The sequence below is a fragment of the Chrysemys picta genome, chromosome 2 (assembly GCF_011386835.1).
Source record: "Chrysemys picta bellii isolate R12L10 chromosome 2, ASM1138683v2, whole genome shotgun sequence".
In the NCBI taxonomy this organism is placed as follows: Eukaryota; Metazoa; Chordata; order Testudines; family Emydidae; genus Chrysemys; species Chrysemys picta.
In genome coordinates this window covers 22,341,259-22,358,740 of record NC_088792.1, presented here as the reverse complement: position 1 = coordinate 22,358,740, position 17,482 = coordinate 22,341,259, and positions in this window count along the sequence as shown.

Sequence of the window (17,482 nt, the reverse complement as noted above, 5' to 3'; positions counted from 1 at the left end):
AGATGGCTACCTTTACATCTGCTATTGTGTGGCCAGGGAGGTTGAAGTGTTCTACAGGTTTTTGTATATTGCCATTCCTAATATCTGATTTGTGTCCATTTATCCTCTTGCGTAGTGACTGTCCAGTTTCGCCAATGTACATAGCAGAGGGGCATTGCTATGTACTAGATCCAGGAATATGTAGCTCCAATGGCTGGAAACACTTGCACAAAGAGCGCAGAGGGGATGTAGCTGCTACTTCTGGCTGTAGCCTGGAGAGGCAGCAATGAAGTAGCAGCACTGTGCTCCCCTCCTCCCCGTCACTCCCCAGGTTTTATGGGGGAGATTTCATCCCCACTAGTTGCAATATACGCAATTGCCTAAAGCCCAAGTACACAGGGTGGAATCCTGGCACTACTGAAATCAATAGGAGTTCTGCCATTGCCTTCATTGGGGCAAGAATTTCACCCATGAGCTTTATCCAGCAGTCCTGAATCTCATCCTAAGGGCCACCAAAATCCAGTGGGTGTTCTTGGTGTTGGATTGGGCTCAGAAAGAATTTTAGCAGAGACTACAATATGCAAATGTAGTCCAACAGCAAGGAGAACCGCTCCCCCCCCCCCCCCCGTGGTTATTAAAATGCTTTAAAAAACCCAAAATCTGATTATACATCTATCTAAAATGCATTCATAAAACAACCCCAGCACATCCCACGAGGCAATGACCGCAATATACCTGTAATTTGTGGGTTTGTGCTTTATTAATCAAGTAAAACATTAATAATAAAAAACCCAACCCACTTTATAATTACTGGAGTAGACATTAATTTAAAAATCTGTTTATTAGAATAGAAAATAAATATTTGATTAGCATTGTTACAGAACAGTGGCTGTCTTTTTTAACTTTTTTCTGCCTATTTGTTTAGGAAACTTAGGAAGCAGTTGTGATAATTCACTTTTTAAAATTGTACAGTTTCTATGATTTTGCTTTTTAAATGGGAGTACACTTTATAGATTGTTATTTTTTCTGTTATGACTACCTTGGACCTTTGAAAAAAAATTTCCCCACCATGATGTAAAGAAAAAATACTGTTTGTTTATTTTTACAATAAACCAACAACAAAAATTTACAAAACTGTGGCATACTTAATCCAGTTAAAGCTTGACACTTTTTCCACTAGTCTTCATTTACCATGTTAAAAATAAAATAAAATTACACCAGCAAGATCTTATTTGAAGATGTTCTTGTGCATGCTCGTTGTACTGTATTTGATGGCACACATTGTTTTGTCTTCAGGAGTTTCTCTCGTGCTCACTGGATTATAACAGATTCTTTATATGTATATAATAAAGACAAACAAAAAGATTATACAAAGTATTTTGTTCTACCGCTGTAAAAATCTCACTTGTGAATAAAGTGGCATTGTCTGTGAAGTACCGTGAACATTGCAATATAGTCTGGTGCCTTTTTGTACCTATGTGCAAGTTACTGTTTGAGCTGCATTCTATATATCTGGGACATTCACACTTTGCCAACTGAGAGCTGCAGTGGCATCTTGATAGGACCCCAGAGGGCTGCATCTAATTTACCCAAAATGTAGCAGAGCCACCCTCAACTTTAGTGTGAATGTATGGCTTGTAAAGACAGCCAGTTCCAGCAGAAGATTCTCCATCCTGAGCTGGGTGGAGGCACATTAAGACAGAGAATCTCAGCCCTTGTTTGGATCAGGAAAGAATCCAGAGACAGGGAAAGAAACTGATCAGCATCAGGGAAAGACATCCCATGTGAGGGGGGAGAAAAAAAATGAGGACTGTTTTCTGTAGAGATGAGACAAATATGGAGTCATACAATAGATATATACAAAACAATGAATGGTACAGAAAAAGGTAGACTAGGCACTTCTTGCATCTCTCTGCTCCTGTATAGGAGACTGAAAGGCAACAAATTTAAAGCTGCTACAAGTAAATGCCTTTTTACGCAACACACAATTAACCTATGGAACTCATAGCCACAATATTGCAAGAGATTAGCAGGATTCAGAAATTATTTATATGGATAATGAAAACATCCACTGTTACATCAGGTAGGACTGACACAGAATAGACTAGACAGCCAAGATAACCAGTAAATACCTGGGATAGGAAATAACTTCACCATAGGCAAGCTTTTCCATAATTGTCCATTATGAGGAGTCTTGTAAATTCCCCTGAAACCTCTGGTACTGGCCATAATCAGAGACAGAATAGGGGACTAGATGGGGCATGGGTCTGACCCAGGATGGCAATTTTCATATCCCTAAATTGTGTGTTGTATTTGGTTGTCCTTTGAGGAAGAATAATCAAAATACTTTGGTTTGTCCCCTAAAATAACCATAAAAATGTTAATGTGCAGAAAGTTGGAAGGCTTGATGGCCTATTTTTCCTCATCAGAAGGGTCTTGTTTTACATTCTCTACCCTTGTTTATGTAGTTGTGTTTTTTTAATATCTGCAGTTTTTTCAGGAAGGTGACTTTCATCTTGGAAACAACATACATGTACCATTATAGCTATTTTCCTTGTGGTGTAATTTAGCAGTTCTTTCATCTGCGATAGAGCTTTCTAAAGCCTTTAGTGACATCAGCTGGAGGACAAAAACTGAAGTGCATTTAACTATATGACTACTGGAGCATTCTACATCTCATAGGTAAGCAAGAAGCTTACACGTATATAGCTTCATTTCCTGTGAAATGTTTGCATTGGTTTCATGTTACACATATTTATCACACGGGCCAGATGGTGTAAATCAGCATTGCTTTTCTTGACATCCATAGATCTGATGCATAAACTATTTTGAGAAGTGTGTAACCGGTTATGGTGGGGATTGAAAAAGAACTTGGGATGGGGCTCTATAAACAATGTTTATCAAGTGTGAATTGCAGCAATAATGTAAAACATTCCTAGCATAGAGGTACTAATCAGACCGGCATAACGTAGCTGCTCTGTTGTCGTACCACATTGCTGATGTTTTCCAGTGTTAGACTATGGCATGTACCACAGCACTGTGTGTTCTAATTGTACGATCCAGACGATAATAAACGTGACTCCTTTTGATTCAGATGATCACGGTTTTGTAGCAGTGCTTTCAGTCACGGCCTCAGAAGTGTCATGTGTATACAATAAACATAAGGGAACTTTGTAGTTGAATACAAAAGTCTGGCTTTATTTTTAAAACTTGTCATAAAACTTCAGGTGAGGGTTGATGAGCCATGATGTGTTTGTGCTGCAGGCTGAACCAATATGCCAATTGTTCATCCAAGGAAAGGTGTAATGTTTATGCTCAGTCCATTAATGGCACTGGGACAGCTCATGCTTGGGCCAAATTCATCCCAGGTGTGAATCTTTTGGCTTCAGTTACACCAAAGATGAATTTGGTCCATTGTGTAAGCATCCATTGTGACAGCGACATCTGAATCTTCCTCACAGGCAGATAAAACTAGCAATTCAGGAGACGGGGATATAATTGAGAGGAAGGATGCTCTAGGAGTTAGGGCATTAGGCTGACAAATGGTTTCAATTCCCTGCTCTGCCTCGGATTGCTTATGTGACGTTGGGCAAGTCAGTCTCTTTGTGCCTCAGTCCCCATCTGTGAAATGGGGCCAATAGCACCTCCCTACCTCACAGAGGGGTTGTGAGAATAACTGCATTGAAGGCTGTGAAGTGCTCAGATACTACGGTAAAGGGGCCCGCATCAGTACCTTTGATATTCTAGCTTCTCTGTCCAGGTAGCTGTTTTTACATACAGCTCAGCTGGGCAAGCCCAATAGGCACGATGGATTTCCACGGTGGGGCACATTTTCACCCCTACACTGTCATTACTGCTATTATACAGTGGTCTTGTGTACACTCATTGCCCGAGAGAAGCTGATGTGGGGAAGAGATTTAGGTTTGTTGGCCTTGTGCAGCATGCTCGGGAGGTTTTTACTAGCCCTCACTATCTATTTCATGGAAGAAAATGAGTAAGACCCTTTGCCGCTGAAGCTACACGTGAACCAGAGCAGGAGGTACAGTGGTGACAGGAGAAAAGGCATGACTGGAGACTTGGATTTATGTTGGGTAACACTTAACTGCACTGTGCGTGTGACAGCCTGTGGCAGTGGAGCCTGGGAGAGGAGGTGCTGTGGCTATCTAGCCGGAGGAAAAGTGGCCAAAAGCAAGGCATTTAGCTTTTTGACTTTATGTAAAACTACAGAATAACATTGTCCTCAGGCCCTCGTTTCTAAATGCAGCATCCATTTCCTTTAGGCAGGAAAACCGCTGCTTTTTCCAGTACATTTCTCTGTTTTCCAAGTGAGAAAGTTTGTCCCGACACAACTCCATAAATTACACTCTGGCATGTGGATGAGCAAGAGTGCTCCAGCCTAGTCACTGTTAAATCAGCAGCTATGGCTACCATTGATCAGTTTGTAGGGCAGTGACCAAACTGGACCCACAGCTACTGGATCCTGCTAAAGACATCACAGATTCCAAAAATGAAACCATTGTTCTTGCCTGTGGTTGGGGGGAAATAAGCCTTTTTCAGAGGGTTCCTTCGCTTTTTGCTCGTGTCTGGATTTTGTTTAAAGGAGCAGAAATATAAATTCATCCTTGAAGGAAAATTCTGGAGTTGTAGTGTTGCTTCTTGGAGGCTTCAAAAATGAACATAGGTGACCTGTTTGGTACACTTATTCATTGCTGCATGTGTCTGGAACCAAGCATGGTCCTGAAGTGGTCTAGTAAGATAAGCTGCTTAGTTTGGACCACCAGGATGTACCATGCAGGATAAGCCCTTCTCATTGCTGATTCCCTATCTTGCTAGCACTAGCTCTATTTTTCACAATATGTGGATCCCATGGCTTTTAAAAATAAGACCTCACATTCATGGAAGCAGACAGTGATCTGACCTTGATTCCCTTGAATGCTCAGGTACCAGGTTGGGGGATAACAGCATTCGTGTGATGTGAATGATGGCACATTCCTGTCTCTCTCACACTTTCATTGCAAGTCTCCCAGCAAGATTAACCTCTCCATACTGTGTTCTTAGGTGACCAAGAACCCATTTTCACTTCTTTCAGAAGGTTGTGTGCCTAGGCTGTCATCCCTGCATTCCTGAGTCCTCCCTGCATCTAGGTTTACAATGGTTTGGACAGGGAGAAAACTTGGAACCCTTGCTGTGCCAGACCCTTGCTTCCCTTTGTGCATAACTTCCCAATACCTTAACCCTTAGGAGCCAAGAACACCTTGGGATGCTGCCAAAGTGACGTCCCTGTAGCAGGAACACTGATGATACGTGTCCCAGAGGCCTGGACCCCCTTCCAGACTGCCGGGCCCGGTAATTTGTACTGGCTTCCCCCCACTCTCGTCAGACCTGGGGACAGTGGCCTGTATTTAACATGTGCTGGTATAGAGAAGTAGGGGAAAGGAGCCTTCAGTGCTGACCAGCATTTTCCTCTCACTGTCCATGCGTGTCCTGTTCTGAAACATTATTGCGCTGCTCGGCTGACACAAGTGGTGACAATTTTTTGTGAATATTTTTGCCATTAAGTTTTGGGTAAATGTGCACTCCTCCCCCATTCCATGCCGCACCAATTTGCTTTTTTGTAAGTTTCCAACATGACTGATTTGCATCAAACCAGGGAAAATCCCCCGAAGCCACCAAAAACACTGGCTTGTGAAACTTGACGTGGCCCCATCCTGGCACTGTGAAGAATTCCTGCGTGAGAAAGCCAGGAAGTCTGCCAAGTGGGATGCATGGGCAAACCCACTGATGTTATGCACCATATGTTGTCTGAGCCCACAGGAGTGCAGGAGAGAGAGGAGATGGTCAACCCCACCTCAGCTTGTGCAACAGGTTGTGTGCAGTATGTGATCGTTTTTTGGAAGCTGTATGTGTATAATGTGTCACCCTGCTGGATGCTGCCACGTTACCATGTTTAACATCTCTTTTCCTGTTCAAGTTGCTACTGCAGATCCACTTCTCCACATTTAGTCAGTGACTTGACAACCCATCTAAGTAGCTATTCTGAGATGTACTGTCCTCCCCATACGCTTATCTAACTCAGTAAATGGGAGTGCCAGTCAATCGTTTTTGTCCTCTTGGCATCAAGTAAGACAGTGGAGGAAATTCAGGCCACAGAGCTCAGCCATATCCCTCTCTCCAGCACATACCAGTGGCTGCAGGATAAAAAAAAAAACATGCTGAGTTTAGCTGAGGGAGCATATGCCCAACTTGACACAGAAAGCGGCTATGGTAGCATTGGTGCCCATCCCTCTCTTGTCCCCAGACACGATTCTGCAGGTGTAAATATAAGCAAGCTATATATCTCACCTGTGTGCTGCATTGAGGCAGTTGCCTTTTAAAGGCCTAGTCTGAAGAAAGGTGCCCCTGTGTGTGCTACACCCATTTCTAATCCAAGCATTTAAGTCAATGAACAATTTTAAGATCAAAATTCCATAGTGATTTTTACTTTTGCCAGCTGTTAAAGCTCATTTAATAATAACGTTTTTAAGTCAAGGAAAAGCAATTTAATTAGCAAAGCTGTTTGACTTTCCTTTTGGGTGTATGTTGAGGTTGTGGGGGAGGAAGCAGAAATCTAGTGGAAGGCTCTTAATAAAAATCGTTTGTATGAATCAGAATATGCCTGAGGTAGCTGGAGTACTTGAAGAACTACTGAAGGTTAGAAGTTCCAGGAGATGGAAGGTAATGCGCAGCATTGTAGTGGCAAAGGATTGTTAAAAACTCTGTAATAACTTTCTAGAGGCTGTGTTTAATGTCACTATTCAAGAGTTTGTTGCCATGATGAAAATTAATTTATAGTAAGAATAAATGGAGAAAGGAAACCTTTGGAGTGGTAAAACTACTTAATATAATCCCACCAATACTTTCCTTCCAGTGTTTCTGTTGCTACTAGTAAATATAATGTTGGGGAAAACCAACAACCAGCATGTAGGAAGTTAAAATGAAAAGACTAAGGATGCATAGCATTTATAATGAACCATCCATCCATGGGTCTCATAGCACTTTTCTAATGTTAATTTAAAGTAGGTAAGATATATATGACAGGTTTCAGAGTAGCAGCCGTGTTAGTCTGTATCCGCAAAAAGAACAGGAGTACTTGTGGCACCTTAGAGACTAACAAATTTATTAGAGCATAAGCTTTCGTGGACTACAGCCCACTTCTTCGGATGCATATAGAATGGAACATATATTGAGGAGATATATATACACACATACACACACATATCAAACTGTCTGTACTGTGCTATCTTGATTATCACTTCAAAAGTTTTTTTTCTCTTACTTAATTGGCCTCTCAGAGTTGGTAAGACAACTCCCACCTGTTTATGCTCTCTGTATGTGTGTATATATATCTCCTCAATATATGTTCCATTCTATATGCATCCGAAGAAGTGGGCTGTAGTCTACGAAAGCTTATGCTCTAATAAATTTGTTAGTCTCTAAGGTGCCATAAGATATATGAACCATAGCGACCACCAATGTATGTGGAACGCAACAGCTGTTTAATCAGCAACTGGAAGTGTGCAATACTGGATCCAACTGAAACGCCAGGGAAGGAGTTGGCTAGGCAGAATGTAACTGAATGAGCTGAACTAGCTTCTCTGACAAAAAGCTCTTTAGAGACCACATGTGGGGAAAGGTCTGAGGCCACAACTATGCGCATGCTGAAGGTGTAATTTCTAGCTTGGGTACACGAACGCGTGCTAACTTTGATTGAGTGAACACACTAACCAGTAGGTGTGCAGCCATGGGGACAGAGCAGGCTAGCCCTGTACATACCTGGGCTCTCAGGAGCCATTAGACTCATATGGCCAACCCTCCCGCCACCCTTGCAGCTGTGGTTATGCTTCTATTTTTAGTGCACTAGCTCGAGTAAAACTAGCATGTATACAGCCCCCTGAGCGGGAAAGTACATAGCCGGAACTTTACAGCTCACCTGGTGCCCCAAGTGCAGGTCTGGAACTGGGGCAGTAATGGGTAGGAGGAAACACCACCCCCTCTTCTTGGAGTTGTTTAGCGCAGTGACATTCAATCTTCCCAGACGGCTGTACCCCTTTCAGGAGTCTGATTTGTCTTGCATACCCCAAGTTTCAGCTCACTTTAAAACTACTTGCTTACAAAATCAGACATAAAAATACAGAAGTGTCACAGTACACTAGTAGCTCAGTGGTTTCAGCATTGGCCTGCTAAACCCAGGGTTGTGAGTTCAATCCTTAAGGGGGCCACTTAAGGATCTGGGGCAAAATCAGTACTTGGTCCTGCTAGTGAAGGCAGGGGGCTGGACTCAATGACCTTTCAGGGTCCCTTATAGTTCTATGAGATAGGAATATCTCCTCATATATATTTATATTTTAGTACTGAAAATGGCTTATTTTCTCAGTTTTACCATATAATTATACAATAAATCAATTGGAATATATATATATAAACTTACATTTCAGTGTATAGTATATAGAGCAGTATAAACAAATCATTGTCTGTATGAAATTCTAGTTTGTAGTGACTTTGCTAGTGCTTTTTCTGTAGCCTGTGGTAAAACTAGGCAAATATCTAGATGAGTTCCTGTATCCCTTGGAAGACCCCTGTGTAGCCCCAGGGGTACATATACCTCTGGTTGAGAACCACTTTAGCAGTGTCTCCCTGATGCCGCGACCCCTGCTGAAGCAGTGAGATCTGAGGGGACTGCAGCACATGACTACAGAAATAAAAAGTTTGGGGGTGGAGATTGTAAAATGCAGATGAAGCTTTCGGATGTTTTACAAATTATAGATTTTTTTCTAAACCCTGTTTAAAAAACCCCCATGTTCAGCAAGAGAATATATTCACAACGCAGTCACGACCTGGCTTTCTAACTAAGCAGGTTATAGCTTGTGTCATGAAATAGCATTTGAACGCACGCTCAAGATTGGTACTGTGTCATGTCTCATAAGCGCAGCGCCTTCAGGCCTTCCCAGCATTGAGAAGAGCAACTCCCAAGGAAAACCCAATGCTGCAGGAAGCAATGGTGCTCAGTAGCTGGCTTTTTGTTCTGAGTCAGTACTGAACTGCTGCCCCGGCCTGGAGTTACACAGCTCTGTGTTGCTGGACAAGTAGAAATAAACTCATGGCCACTTGTGTTTATTAAAGTCATGTTGGATTTTACCCAAGAACAGGCTGTGACCCTGGGAATCTTAGCCCAAAACATTCTGCTTGCATCACAGAGTTATGAGGTGAAATCCTAGCCCCGTTGAAGTCAATGGCTGAATTCCTGTTGACCTCACTAGGATCAGGATTCCACTCATGGTCCTTTATTATTTATGTGCTCTCCATGATATTTTGGGGTGTGGGGGCAGAATCCCATCTAAGAGGGATCGGAGGTCAGACTAGACAGTTGTATGGGTCTCCTCCGGCCTGAAAAATGAATGAAAGTAGGGCAGCAGAAGCCCTGCCTGTTGAGTGGACTGGGGAGCAATGCTCAGGCCGAGCATCTCTCTGCACTGCTAAGGTAGCAGGCCCAGCAAGAATGTGAGGCTGGCACAAATAATACTATGTAGGAATGTCTGTCCTCTTCCTGCCACTGCAGGAGAGATGCTGATAATGGCACCGTTCTCTGAACGACAAGCTCTCCTGCCCCTAGAGAGTGGGGTATAAATTCATTAGGCAAATTAACGGCTTGTGGGTGAATCATGACAGGCCTGGTAATCTGATACAGGGGAATGTTTCATTATTAAAGTACAATTTTTTAAATACAGCCAGAATTGGTATTTGCAGTGTTCCAATAAATCCATGTGAGGCTAGAAGTGACTGTTTTGGTTCTGTATACGCGTGGACATATGTCTGTGAAGGCTAATAGAGCGCATGACGTGGAATCAAGATACCTGAGCTGTCATATGCTCTGATAAAGCTGTATGTTTGTTTGTTTTGTTTGAAAGCAAAAGAAGTTCATTGGAGGCTTTACAATTTTACTTGTTTTTTGAAATTTCATCAAAATATTTCAACTGTCAAAAAATGTCAGATTGCCACCTGACAAATGTTTACAAAATGTTTCATGTTTCTTAAATCAAAAATTCGAATGTTGATAAAAATGTCATTGAAAATTCAAAATGTAGAAAGTTTTGACCAGCTCTAGTTCAGAAGAGATTCCCCTGGGAACAGATTATCGTATACAGTTTTCCCAATTTACAGTTTTATCATAAGTCTTGTGTCAACCATTGTTTTTCTTAAAGTCTCAGCTCCTGGAGTCCTGTGAATAAGTAAGACTATATGTTCGTGGAGATAAGCGTTAACGTTTGACTTCAGTATACCCTTAAAATGCAAAAACCAGAAAGCAAATAAAAAAAACAATGTGTATTTTTAAAAATCTCATTATTTTAAATCCAATCTGATGATCTGGAGAAGGGAGGAAGGTGGAGCTGACAATAGTATAATATCCCACCCCATGGCTTTCTCTGAAACATCTAGTATTGGTCACTATTGGAGAAAGAATACTGGACTAAGATGGACTATGAGTCTGATCCAATGTGGCAATACCCATGTCAGTTTGGGGCCTTGCAGGGAAAGCATACGATGCCTGCTATGTGCTACTAGCTTTCTGCATTGGAGTCCAGGAGGACAAGGGGCTGTCTGCTTCTTCTGGAGTAGACTGTGGGAAGATGGCTAGTCAGAGGAGACCGTTACAGACAGAATTCCCAGATTTGCTTTGTTTGGTCAGAGTATTTGGCCACTGGTAATAAAATAGAGAGTGAGAGACAGCATGTGTGAGCATTCCCAAATCACCCCAGAAATAAAATACTCAACAAGCTGCTTTTGACCCCTTTTTTTTAATGGCAGGGCTGGATCTACAACTGTTGTGCTTGATGACAAAATAATAATAATTAGAAACAAGTGTACATGGTTCGTTACAAATGAAGGAAAGTTCCCCTCCCTAAAGAGCGCACAATCTCACTCATACATAGCTCCTGCTGGTGTATAATTGCAGTATTCTTGCTGATGAACTTATTTCATACATGATGCAAAAAGAGGGAGGGCAGGTGTCCAAGAAGGACAACTCGTTAAACTAGTCCTTCTCTAAGGGCTAGATTTATAAGAGGTTCTCAGCCCAGCTTCCCTTTTAAAACCAATTTATTCGAAGGCACGATTGGGGTCATTTAACTGGTGCAGGGACTAGAACCAGGGGCTCCCAGATGAGTGCCTTAACTTGCAGTCTACAGAGTCAGTCTCTCTCTCTCTGGCTCAGGGAATATTTTATATTTTGTACAAAATAGAATAGCTTCAACAGGAGCTATTGACCTACCCCATCAGACCTTCATAGAACCCCTAGGTTAAGGCATTCCCTGGGAGGTTGGAGCTGGGGGTTCAAGTCCCTGCTCTGACTCATGTAGACTAGGGATTTAAGCCTGGGTCCATGTGACGGTCCACAACCCTAGGATCAGGACAGCACGGCCTAGTGGTGACAGTCTATTAAGCAGCCCTTCAGTATGGTGCAGCGCAGCCCAGCGGTCAGAGTCTATGAAGTTGGGGCACCCACTAAGGGATGCAGCAGCCCCAGTAGGGGGGCCCAGGCCCACCCAACTCCATCAGGCCCCGACCCAGGGCCCTAACAGTGGCATAGCATCTTGCCACTCACTCAGTAGGGGGGGTTCTACTGAAACATGCTGAGGTTTCCCTGGTGGGAGGTACCACTCAATCACCCTCCCTGGGTTACTTCCTACCAGAGTCTGCATTGGGGTCTCCCATGAGATGTCATGTTCTCTTTAATCAGAGGCGCCGGTCACCTCCATTGTCGGGGTGCAGGCGGGCCCAGGGCAGCTCTGATTCCTGGTGCAGTCAGAGGCTGTGGCTGGCCCTCCACAGGCGCTTCCCAGACAGTCTTTCCCCTGCAGCCTCCAGCCCAGAATGAGCTGGGTTCCCTCCCTTTATACTGGTAGAACATTTGGAGCATGCCCAGTCTCACCAGGGAGGCGGGACTTCAGCTGTCAATAAATGGGCTTAACCCTGTATGGGCTAGTGTGGGGTAAGCAGATCCTGTCACAGTCTCCTACATCTTGGGTGAGTGCTCTAACTACCAGACCGGGGTAGACGGCACCACCATCATGGCTTCTAACCTGGCTTATGTGCCTAACTCCAGAAAAGGGTTCATCGCTGTGAATTCTGAATGAAGGGAGGCTCCTCCCTTCGGCCCACAGTGAGGTGCCGAACTCCCTTTGAGGCATGAGGCTTAGGCCACACCCCTCTCTTCAGCATTTCCTATTGGCTATCTTAGGCAGCTCCCCGCTCAGCTTGCGGGCTTTTGTGAGTCCTGTTCTTAGGTGCCCAGCTCTCTCCCTGCACTGTACACCTAACCCAGGGCTGTGGCATCTGCTAGGTGGCAGGGTGCCTAAACATTAGGCATTACAATGTTGAATCTAAATCCTCTTGTGGATCTAATAATCCATAGTCCTCTTTGCTTCTTCCATCCCAGCTACGGCTCATCTGAGAGATAACAGCACCTAAATTTAGGGGAGCACAAACAGAACATGGGCTTGCTGAACACCAACTATTTATGCATTACGGACAACAACCACAGTGCCTGTGCAGATGCTACTTATGAAACCAGACACAAACTTTGGGGGATTTTTAGAGGGTTGGATTTTGCAGGGTTAAACTTGGGAGATTCATAGCATTGGAGCCAGGCTTCAAGAGGGAAGATTAAGATATTTCTCAGTACTTTTTTTAGTAATACACTGAATTGGTGCCACTACTGAGCTACTCACTTGGGGCAGGGCAGAGACACTTCCCTGGATAGGCACTGGGGAGATTCTGAATGCCTTTGAGTGAGAGGCTGGCTACTTACCTAGATGCCAGAGCCACCCGATTGCTCTATGGCTAGACTAGAGTTTGTGGTCCTGCTTTAATTTCAAGTGAACTCACACAGTTGTAGATGTTAGTTTAGACATGCTGCAAATGTTTGTTCCAGGACACAAGCAGTTGCAGTTTAACTCACGAGGTTGACCTAACCTGATCTGAAATGCTTATGGCGTGTCTGGGCTAGCACTAACAGTGGCCTTTGTTAACTCAGGTCAGGCCTTGCCTAAATGAGGCAATTGCACCAAATCAGTTTTTAAACCAATGCAAAAGGCTATGTGCCATACTGATTTTGGGGTGAGTGGCTTATGTCTGTTTAGCTTAAACCAATTCCTAACTGACTTAAGCTGAACCTAAATAAGCTACAAATTGAAATGTGTGTGTCCATACCGGCGCTCATACCAGTTTAACAAAAATGGTTTAGAATTGTACCGTTAGTAAAACCAGTGCACCCTTCACATGTAGGCAGAGCCTTAACTGGCAATCAATTAATATGACTTAATACAAGCCCTCAAACCCTAGTCTAGCCAGCCCTGTGGAGCACTCTGGGAGAAGGCCATGACTAAATAAGTTGTTCTGAAACCCACCTAAGCACCCAGACCTGCACTAAGTCCCAATGACAGTGCCCAGCAGGCCAAGCTTTTGAAAAGCTGTTTCTCCATCTGTAAAAGGGCTGTATGGTTCTGAGGGGGGTATTCTGAGGCCTAACTAGTTTGCCTTTGTGAAATGCTTTGACAGGAGCGATGTTAAAAGCAAAGTGACTATTAATTTATTTTACAATACTGATATTTTGATCGTGTTAAAGTGCTAGGTGCCTAGCCTGGGCACGTGGGCGGCAGGTGGAACCTCCCTTCGGGAGCCTAGCCCCCTCTAACCCACCCCTTCTGCCTGAGGGCCCCCCTCCCTGCAGCTGAAGCCCCCTCCCCCGAAGATGTCCCGAGTGTCCCCACCGTGGCTGGAACCCCAATTCCCGCCACGAGTGGAGGAGCCCCAGGCTGGCCGGAGCCCCCCAGCCATGCTGCACCTCCCCTCCCCTGCCCTCCTGAGACCCCAAGACATCCCATGGGAAAAGCTCGTCTCTTCCTGATGAACCTGAGCTTTTGATATGCCCCATGCAGGTTCCAGGGTGGCTGAGGCGGTGAAATGTGTTACTCAGCTTCCTGGGTTCATCAGTAATCTCCCTGGACTCCATGCCACCTCCACAGCCACCTGGAACCTGCATGGGGCATCATAACAAGCAAAAACTCCCCATGCAAACCCCGCAACCAGCATCCAGCGGCCACAGCTATGCCAGGAGAGGCTTAGTCTTCCCTGGCCTATTATACCTGCTGCCTATGCTGGGTAGTGTTTATTACCAACACCCATTCACTTTCAAACCAAGGAGGGTTGCAATTAGAGAAGGAAGGAATTGTAGCCAAAAACGGGACGGAGCGGGGGGGGAAAACCCATCAAAATCCAAAACCATGGAAACATTTAAATCAGCCTCTTTGTCAATAGTTTAAAATCCCCTGAACCCCATGTTTTCTAATCTTCCCATCCAGTGTGTATGTGGGGGAGGGGAAATCCTCTCCTATGCTGTGACACTGTGTGCAAAGTTTCAGCCTAGAGGGAGCTTTGATCACCAGGTTAGCGCTGTAAATACAGCACTGTGACTGTGACATAGCAAGCTGGAAATGGCCCTGGGCATGTATAGTTTAAGTGCTTTGTTCCTAGCTTATGGCTCACTCTTGGTTGAATTTGTCCGGGGCAGAGCAGTTGGGGCACAGGCTGTGTAGTGGGTGTATGGGAATTTTGTAGTCCTGGCACTAGGTAAGTTGGGGCAGACACAGAGAGGGGCCGGAATGCAGCCACTGGCTCTGTGAACGTCTGGCCACAGGCCTGCATACTGGGGTGTGCAGAGCTCGTGTGTGCAATTCCTGCCCAGCAGCAGGGCTGCCCACTCCCTAGGCACAGGTTGAGATGGTGGCTCCTGTTGCCTGGTCAGCATGTGCCTTGTTCCCATTTACTCAGGCTTGGGGGGGGGGGGTGAACGTCCAACCTTGAGTCTCAGGAGGCCTTTGTCTTGGACAGGTCATTCCTTTACCCTCAATTTAGTGCTTGGGAAGAGGCCTGACTGCCAGCCCTGTCTTTTATCTGCAGAACAGCCCAGCCCAGGCAGTGTAGGGTGAACTTCCCAGTGCTACGCGTTTGTGCTAAACAGCAGACTTAGGCATTACAAGACTGAATCTAACTTTTAGGTGCCCTGCCACCTAGTAGAGTCCTCAGCCCTGAGTTAGGCACTCAGGCTCCCTGTACCATGAAGGGGGAGGGTTAGGCACCTAAGACTGGGATCCCCAAGAGCCATCAGATTGAGTGGGGAGCTCCCCACTCAGTGGGGCCCAGTGGTTAGCATGCACACCCAAGATATAAAAGCACCTCGTTCAAATCCCCCTGCTGCAGGGCAGAGATTTGAACACAGGTTTTCCCGCACCTCAGATAAGTGCCATAAATGGCGTATTCTGAGCTGAGTGGCTCTCGGGCTCTCCTGTGGAGGTGAGGCCACAGTGTCTGAACTACTTAATAATCCCTGGGGAAGTAAAAGTGTGAGAATGGCTGTGATAGGCCAGACATTGGGACATTCACCCAGCAAGTGAGAGATTCAAGGTCCTGGTCCAATAATTATTTCTATCGGAATTTAGGCACCTACAGGGTTAGACAGCCACTGAATAGGGATTTGGGGGTTCTAAATTTTAGAATTCAATGCCTAAATCCCTTTATGAACCTAGTGCTATGCTCCTAACATGTCTCAATGCTTCTCCCAAGAGACCACCTGTAGGGGTCAGGAGACAGTTCAGCCCCATTTAGGCCTTGTCCCCTCTGATGGAACTGCAACCAGGCTGCCAGTTGTGGTGCGGGTTAGGGATGTGGACAGCTCTCTAGTGGGAACTGAGTTGCAACCAACCACTCATTTCATGTAGAACATCTGAGTTGCCTTCTGAGGGTAACAGCTTTTGGGCAGTACCAAACACTTCAGCATGAGTGCCTAGAAGTGCCAGGCCTTAGCCTCTATATCAGCCTCATCCTTCACCACCCAGTCCCTTTTTCCTGAATACCCCCCTTCTTCACCTGTTGTGCATGTGTGTCACACTGTGTGCACAAGGCAAGCTGCGATGGGTTGGCATTTTCAGGGCAAGGAAACAAGTAATTTTCATAGATTTAATGAAAGAATTGTGGATGCAAAATGTAAGTGACAGAGGAATAAGAAGCAAAGCTAGCCAATTAGTCTCACTCTTAGCTCTCCAGGGCCTGATCCTGCAAACACTTACTCATGTGAATACGTTTCCTCTTGCACATAGTCCCATTGGTTTTAATGAGAGCGCTCACGGCAGTGTTTTGAGGATTGGGTCCTTGTTTTGCCCACCTGTATTTCTCCTCTAATTTATTGATTCCTCCAGTGCTGGTGATTAGGTCAGTCTGTGTCACATGTTTCAAGTATTCAAGCCAATTAACACCCTTTCTGGGTGAGCGGGATCGCCAATCGATTAAGCTTCTCCATCCCGCTGAGATTCCTTGTGGTGGCAAAAGCAAAAGCTTGTTCATATACAACACATTGAAATAGAATTAATGAAAAGCAAGGCCTGATTGACAGATGAAATGGTCTTTACTTTCAGAAGCCCCCCCAAGAGGTCTTTACTGGGCTCTTCTCCCCCAGATCTTGGAAAGGAATAACAGCTATTACTAAAATGAGTGTGGGAGGGGGTGGAGGAATTCAGTGAGCTTAATGCATGGATTGCAAGTGGAGAAGAATAAAACAAATCCCCTGTTTAAATGGTTTCCACCTTCTAGATGCATGGGCTCCCTTCCATGCCTCCTTTAGAAGATGTGCATTATACAGGGCTCTTACACAACACATTATTCCCCAAGGGCCAAGCCATGGCCCAGCTTGTCCTGCAGTACAAGGGAGTAAGGGGTTTGTGCTGGCTACCTGCATCATGGATAGTAGTGTAGAGTCCCACACTGAACGAGTAGGCAAGAAGAGACAAGGAGTGGACTGATTCCACAACCCCAGTATGCTGGTACCCATAACGCCTCGCGCACACCGCAGGACATTTGCTATGCTGAGATTGTGATTCTCAGCACTATGTTACGCTGTTCTTGTGTCAGAATAAATCATATAGTCATGACCTGGCCCCAGATTTGATCATTCAAATCGGTCCTTGTAGATTGGTTCACTTTTAAAAACTCCCATTATAGATACTGAAAGGGCAAGCAAACAGCAAACCTGGAATATTTTCCAGGGTAATTGTAATTTTTCAAAAGAATCGTGGACAGAGTAAAACCCTGACCCTGCAAAGCACTTAAACACAAGAGAAACTTTACTCACATGGGTAGCCCCCTGACTTTGTGCAAATATGTTGCATTTAAGAAAATACTATATAGTTTTGAGAGACCAAGACTATAAGGGGCTACCGTCCCTCCTATGCTCAGATACAGCTCGGGAGAGGCAACAGGACACCAGCTGCTCCAGAGCAGAGCTTCCTCGCACACATGGAATTCTCCACTAGCTATTTCTGACCACTCTACTAGCTCTTTACGTCCTCTTTGTGCTGCTACAAAGTGGACCTAGTGGCTGAGAGAACCTGGCCCAATGTATTTTAAATGCCCCTGT